This window comes from Littorina saxatilis, linkage group LG5 (assembly GCF_037325665.1).
Source record: "Littorina saxatilis isolate snail1 linkage group LG5, US_GU_Lsax_2.0, whole genome shotgun sequence".
Classification (NCBI taxonomy): domain Eukaryota; kingdom Metazoa; phylum Mollusca; class Gastropoda; order Littorinimorpha; family Littorinidae; genus Littorina; species Littorina saxatilis.
The window spans coordinates 35,376,462-35,383,493 of record NC_090249.1 but is presented as its reverse complement, the minus strand read 5'-3'; positions in this window follow the sequence as shown (position 1 = coordinate 35,383,493).

Below are 7,032 nucleotides of genomic sequence, written 5' to 3'. Positions count from 1 at the left end.
AAAACGAGGACCAATAAAGATAGCACACAAAAAAAGTAAAGAAGCAATAGAAACTAAATTATAAAAAGAATAAACGAAGAAGTATAAAATATAAAATTTAAAAAAAGCAGAACACAGTTAAGGGAAAAAAGCTTGTTTTCTTGATTTCCGGATCAGTGTCATTCTAACGAAGCCATCGCACACAAGGCCGCAGTAATAATTGCCCGAGGTAGGAGACAAACGGCGAAAGCACGCATTCCTTGACAAAAAACACGGTCCCCGCTTGCGTCATCAATGGCCAACTTCTGAGGGAGACTCGATCTGTGTGTGTGTCACTGCCAGTGCTCTCACCCTCACGGGCCTGCAGCCATTCTGTCCTATCTGCCGGAGACGAAACTCTGGAACTGGGACGCTCTGGCTGTGTGTCTTTATCCCTCTCATTGGCGGTGTGTCTTTATCCCTCTCATTACCTCTCTTTCCTTGTTTGTAGTGTGTCTGTCTTTGTGTATCTCCTTCTCCGCTTTTTTTTTTTAAATCTGTCTTTGTTTTCCTATTTGACTATATCTGTCCGTTTGTCTGTTTGTCCGTTTGTCTGTTTGTCTGTTCACCCCCCGTGGGTTAGGGGGAAGAATTTACCCGATGCTCCCCAGCATGTCGTAAGAGGCGACTAACGGATTCTGTTTCTCTTTTTACCCTTGTTAAGTGTTTCTTGTATAGAATATAGTCAATTTTTGTAAAGATTTTAGTCAAGCAGTATGTAAGAAATGTTAAGTCCTTTGTACTGGAAACTTGCATTCTCCCAGTAAGGTAATACATTGTACTACGTTGCAAGCCCCTGGAGCAAATTTTTGATTAGTGCTTTTGTGAACAAGAAACAATTGACAAGTGGCTCTATCCCATCTCCCCCTTTCCCCGTCACGATATAACCTTCGTGGTTGAAAACGACGTTAAACACCAAATAAAGAAAGAAAAAAGATTTGTCTGTTCGTATGTCTGTCTGTGTGTGTGTCTCTCTCTGTGTCTCTCTCTGTCAGTCTGTCTGTCTGTCTGTCTGTCTGTCTGTCTGTCTGTCTGTCTGTCTGTCTGTCTGTCTGTCTGTCTGTCTCTGTCTTTCTGTCTCCCTTTCTCTTTGTCTCTGTCTCTGTCTTTGTCTCTCTCTGTGTCTCTGTCTCTGTCTGTCTGTCTGTCTGTCTGTCTGTCTGTCTTTCTCTCTCTCTCTCTCTCTCTCTCTCTCTCTCTCTCTCTCTCTCTCTCTCTCTCTCCCCCTCTCCCCCTCTCTCTCCCTCTCTCTCCCTCTCTCCGTCCATACACGTAAAATCCCACTCTTGCCTTTACGAGTGTACGGAGAGTCGCAGTTTAAGAACGCAGAAGAACAGGAAGATTTCTGCTGGAGAAAATAAATCCCATTCAAGCAGTCAGGGTGTTGCATTTTGCTGTGTGTTAAAGTGGAAGGGTGCTGTTATTTCGTGTAAATGCCTGTGCAGGCTGTATGATCTGAGATGGCGTGCATGATCTTTCACGTGAGACAGATGGTGTATTTAAATCATATTAGTTGAATAGGTGATGACGCAGATGATCTAACCTAAAGCAGTGACAAGAATAATCAATCCGTTATTTTCACGAGAAAACAAATGTAGCCAAACAAATCAGCTCATCGAAACTTTCTTTCTGAAGTAGAGATAAACAGACTGAAAAGTGAAAGACAAATGAAACTGGTTGCAGAGGCAAGCAAGCAGATGATGTAGCCCATGGCAATGTCAACAACAATCTATCCATCATTTTCGTGGGAGAGAAAATTGCAGACAAGAGAATCACTCTATTTAAACGCTTCTTTCCAAAGAGTAGAGATAGACAGTCTAAACTATAAAAAAAAATTTAAAAATATATATAAAAAAAAGATGAATAAGAACACGTGACAACATCAGAAAACAAAGTGTTTACACAATGCTGTTCACACTTTTTGCTGTGTTATCCACACTGAGTTATATGTATATCACTAACATGCGTGCGGCGTACGTCAGGAAGGACATGTGTCAACTAATAAAGAAACAAACCCAGAAGGTTTCCATGAATGATTGATAGACAAAATCAATTAAGCTCATTGCGTGTTGATATACTCTCTTCAATTTCATATTCGTCATGTTCAGGGCGCAGTTTATGGTCGTTCAATAACCTGTTTACGTCTGTTCTTTCGCTTTCCAGGCAGATGTATTAATGAAATACAGACTGTTTACGTGAATGATTGCTAAAAAAAAAAATCATTTCTTGCAATTGTGTGTTGATGCTCTCCTCCCTTTCACATTCGTTTTCATCTTTTGGGACATTTTATATTCGTCACAGAATTTAGGATGTTTTGTATTCCAAACAGCCTTTTTTGGGTATATATGTCATATTCATAACAATCTTTTTGAATATTTTGTATTCGTAAGAGCCTTTTTGGACATTTCATCTTCGTAACAATCTTTTGGGACATTAATATTTCATCTTCGTAAATCTTTTTTTTAAGTCTTATTATTAACAGCCTTTTTTGACATTTCATATTCATAGCAATCTTTTTGTTTTGGACATTTCGTATTCGAAACAGCCTTTTTGGAAATTTAATGTTCGTAATAAACAGAATTGTTCAACATTTCACATGTAGACTTAGCGTAAATTCCGTATTCGAAAGTCTTTTTGGAATTTCGTATTAGAAACAGCCTTTTTAAGATATTTTATTTTCGTAATACATACTTATGAGACAGTTGATATTACCCGCTATTACGAGTTAGTCGTGTAACAGAGAGTTTTCTTGCACACGAGACTGTAGATGTCTCTCGACGGAGTAGCCGAAGTGAGACAGCAGCAGTCGAGCGTGCAAGAAAACTCTCTGTCACACGACTAACTCGTAATAGCGATTATGTCTCACAGCATAGGCATAGAAAGACAGAAATGAGTTTTTGGGGACGAAATAACAGGCACAAAACAAGACTGAAAAACACAATTGCCCTTTTACACATACCCTACACACGCATGCGCGCAGAAAATTAATTCAATGCGTTTCGTGTCTTTTCTGGTTGAATGCATTCAACAAAGTATCAACCAACGTTTCTGAATCTTTCAATGAAAAAAGATAAACTTATTTTGAACCAAACAGCACATACCAACGAAAGCTAAACACACAAACACACACGCGCACTAACACAGATTGAATGCAAAGCGCGAACGAACGCGGAGGATTTTTGTAGGTCAGGTCGTGGGAAAGTCCACCCGAAATGTTCCACAGGGGAACTGGTTGTGTTTGTATTGTTTATTTTCTCACAGTGATGTTGATGGTTTTTACAGTGCCGTTTTGAAAGAATGTTTTCCGAATTTGGGGCACACTTTTGACTTTTGGTTCGTTTATCTCGTCGAAGTAACATTCGAGTGTTTCTAAATCAAAACCTTCCAACACCGCTGGTGCAGATTAGACCTGCCTGACTGTCTGCGTGCGTGTTAGAGCTGAAGACGAAGCCTCAATCGCCAAAGCGTCACCTATCTGTAGGTCCTGAGCATCGGATGTACGTTGATACGTGGTGAGATCCGCACGGAACTGTCTATGCAACTTTTCCAAGTCACAGGTGTAAGATTCGATCTTTTCTTTTAAATTTCGTCCTCTGTGTACGTAGCAAAGCGTTTTGCCATTTTCGGTTTTCGTTGCAGACGACGATAGTGAAAGTAGTACCTATGGTTTTGTTTTGACCTTTCGTATTCAGGGTTCTTAATTGAAGCTTGGTAAAGGGAGCTTGTCGTGTAAGTGGAAAGTTGACGAAGCTTTTGAAAACAGAAATTGAATGAAGAAGAAGATGTGGCTTTCAGTTATATACAGGAGAACGGGGTTGGTGTTATTCTTTTTCCGTCAAACACGAAGTACACAGATAAAACGTGGTTGACTGACCAAGGCCTGTTGGCACACTATTCAGAATGCACAACAAAATGTAACAACACTTTGATACCCATTTTTCTACGTTCGTGATCACTTGAAATGAATACTGAAAACATAAGTGTTTAAGTTAGTGACTGAATGTATGTGAAGATAAACATTTTCAGAAATAAATGCATGATCAAAATATTTGATTTCGGCATCAAAGCGTGTAACATGCAATCTTGCATACGTTTGCTTCAGTAGTGGCAAAGAAGGAATGCGTGTGACATTCTTTTTTTTTCTTTTTTCTTTTTCTTTTTCTTTTCATTACTTTGACTCAGGGGCGGATCAGTTCATTTTATGGGAGGGGTTTCCAAAAGTATATTGTGAAGATATGGGTGTGAAGGCGCGAAGTGCCGAGCCGAAGGCGCAAAGCGCCTAGCTTGCTAGGGGGGTCCGGGGGCATGCCCCCCCGGAAAATTTTGAAAAAAAGGACGCAAAATGGTGCAATCTGGTGCATTCTGAGGATGATCATTACCAGTTTCAAGCAGCAGATTTTGTCACTGATTAATACCCAAAAAAAACACAATTTAAAAAAAAAAATTGGGGGTTCCGAAAACCCCAGAACCCCCCCTCGTCCGCCCCTGCTTTGTTGTCCCATCGCCGGGAAATTCAGGTCGCTTACTCCCAGTGGAAAGATAGCAGTTGATATTCATAGAATACTTATGGAACATTTCATATTCAAATCAGTATTTTGGACGCATGTTTATCTGTACTTGCGTGAGGAAGATGTATGTTTGTTTTCGTTTTTGGTATTGACACAGATTGTGTTCGATAATGGAAACAAAGTTTTCCTAATTGTTTTTCTTTTTTTCTCTTCTTCTTTTTTTTCTCAAAAAGATTTGTCGCATTGGTCATGTCATATCCTGCCATGAAATTACAGGTATGATCATGTGAGCACTTACCATAAGTTTTAAACTTGTTGTGCTCCTTTGTAAACATGTTGTTATATTATCATGTGTGTGTTCATGAATAAAAAAACGCTCGCTCCAGGTACTCTTCAGACTGGCTCGCTCCCCCAGTATGAAAGTTTTGTCTTGTGCACGTTTAAGACCAAGTGATTGCTCTGTGTGAATTACAGGCATTCCCTTTGCTATATAAGTACATTGCATGCGAGCCGAGGATGTGCGTGGTGACTGGCCTTTCTCTTTTATTTGATCACAGTGAAAAATATACTGCCGACCCTCTTCATAACTGGTGAACTGGTGGCCCACGAAGTTCTTTTACTGTCCTGGCTCGCGGATTCTTGCATTTATCACGCCCCAGGTAGTTTTACCAAATTCTTTAATGTAAAGTGAAGGTAAAAGACTGAAACATATGTAAACAAAGGAAACCATAAGAAAAAATACAAATTAATATGATAAGAATCAAAACACAAAATCGCGACCTCTAAACCACCGCAGTCGCGACCGAGCAACCAACGCTTGGTAGAAAATGGGGTACACAGCAAATCGAATTATTCAAACACACAACGCGTAAAGCCTGGCAAATCGTCTCGATATGCGAGACGCATGCTTTTTAAGAGCTATATTTCTCGTCAGTGTGTGACGCGTTCGGCTTTTCTCGTCAGTGTGTGACGCGTTCGGCTGTTCTATCAGGTCAATGGCTGCGTGTTGCCCCGCCGGTGTGAACTCCTCCTACGGCCAAGTCGTTTTTGTGGTTTATTTCGCATTTAGGTCCCAGGTAACATTATGAAGTTTTAATACGATCAATCGGACCTATTATCAAGTTAGTGTATCAACTTTTGAACGAACTGCGCCCAGTAGTTTCCCAGCAATAAGCTGTTAAGTGGAGAAAGACACACAGACACACAGACACACAATTAAAGTCTGCTGAGCCCTTGTACTGGCGTACTCGGGGATTTTATCCAAACGAATCTCTGTGGTCCTTTCCCAGCGTTGGGCAGTGTCAGTGACCACTCAAATCCTCAGCTTGGTGGATGCCACAAAGCTTGTTGTCAAGTTCAAGGTTGCTGGCCGAACCCTCAGTGGCATTTCTTTCTTTATTTGGTGTTTAACGTCGTTTTCAACCACGAAGGTTATATCGCGACGGGGAAAGGGGGGAGATGGGATAGAGCCACTTGTCAATTGTTTCTTGTTCACAAAAGCACTAATCAAAAATTTGCTCCAGGGGCTTGCAACGTAGAACAATGTATTACCTTACTGGGAGAATGCAAGTTTCCAGTACAAAGGACTTAACATTTCTTACATACTGCTTGACTAAAATCTTTACAAAAATTGACTATATTCTATACAAGAAACACTTAAAGGCATATGTACTCGATGACTATACACGCTAATTGCTTTACCAACAGCTGGAGACATGCTAAATTAAGTTCCCTGCAAAATATTGTGGTCTAGGACCCCTTCAATGTTGAGATATGTTAATTTTCATTTTGATCTGGATCGTCCTATTTATAGATTTGGCAACACATGTAACGTTGATGCAAGGGAGCTAACACCGCGGCTTTGTTGACATCCTCACTTTTTCAGAGGCTAGAACAAGCTGTAATGCATGTATTATGGTCCGCGCATGGTGACATATCGTCATTATATGGTCTTATGGTGCGTTTGACATCGATTATGGGCAAACTACACTTTGTAAACACGGGAGCGCGTACATATGCCTTTAACAAGGGTAAAAGGAGAAACAGAATCCGTTTGTCGCCTCTTACGACATACTGGGGAGCATCGGGTAAATTCTTCCCCCAAACCCGCGGGGGGCCCTCAGTGACAGTATAGCTAGTCTAAACACGGAAAAGGAGAGGAAGGTAGTAAGGAAGGAAGGAAGGAAGGAAGGGAGGAAGGACGGACGGAGGGAGGAAGGAAGGAAGGAAGGAAGGAATTCGAAGGAAGGTAGGAAGGCAGGGAGGAAGGAAGGAAGGAAGGAGGGAAGGAGGGAAGGAGGGAGGGAGGAAGGAAGGAAGGAAGGCAGGGAGGAAGGAAGGAAGGAGGGAGGAAGGAAGGAAGGGTTGAGGGAGGAAAGAAGGAAGGAAGGAAGGGTGGAGGGAGGAAAGAAGGAAGGAAGGAAGGGCGGAGGGAGGAAAGAAGGAAGGAAGGAAGGGCGGAGGGAGGAAAGAAGGAAGGATCGAAGGAAGGAAGGAAGGAAGGAAG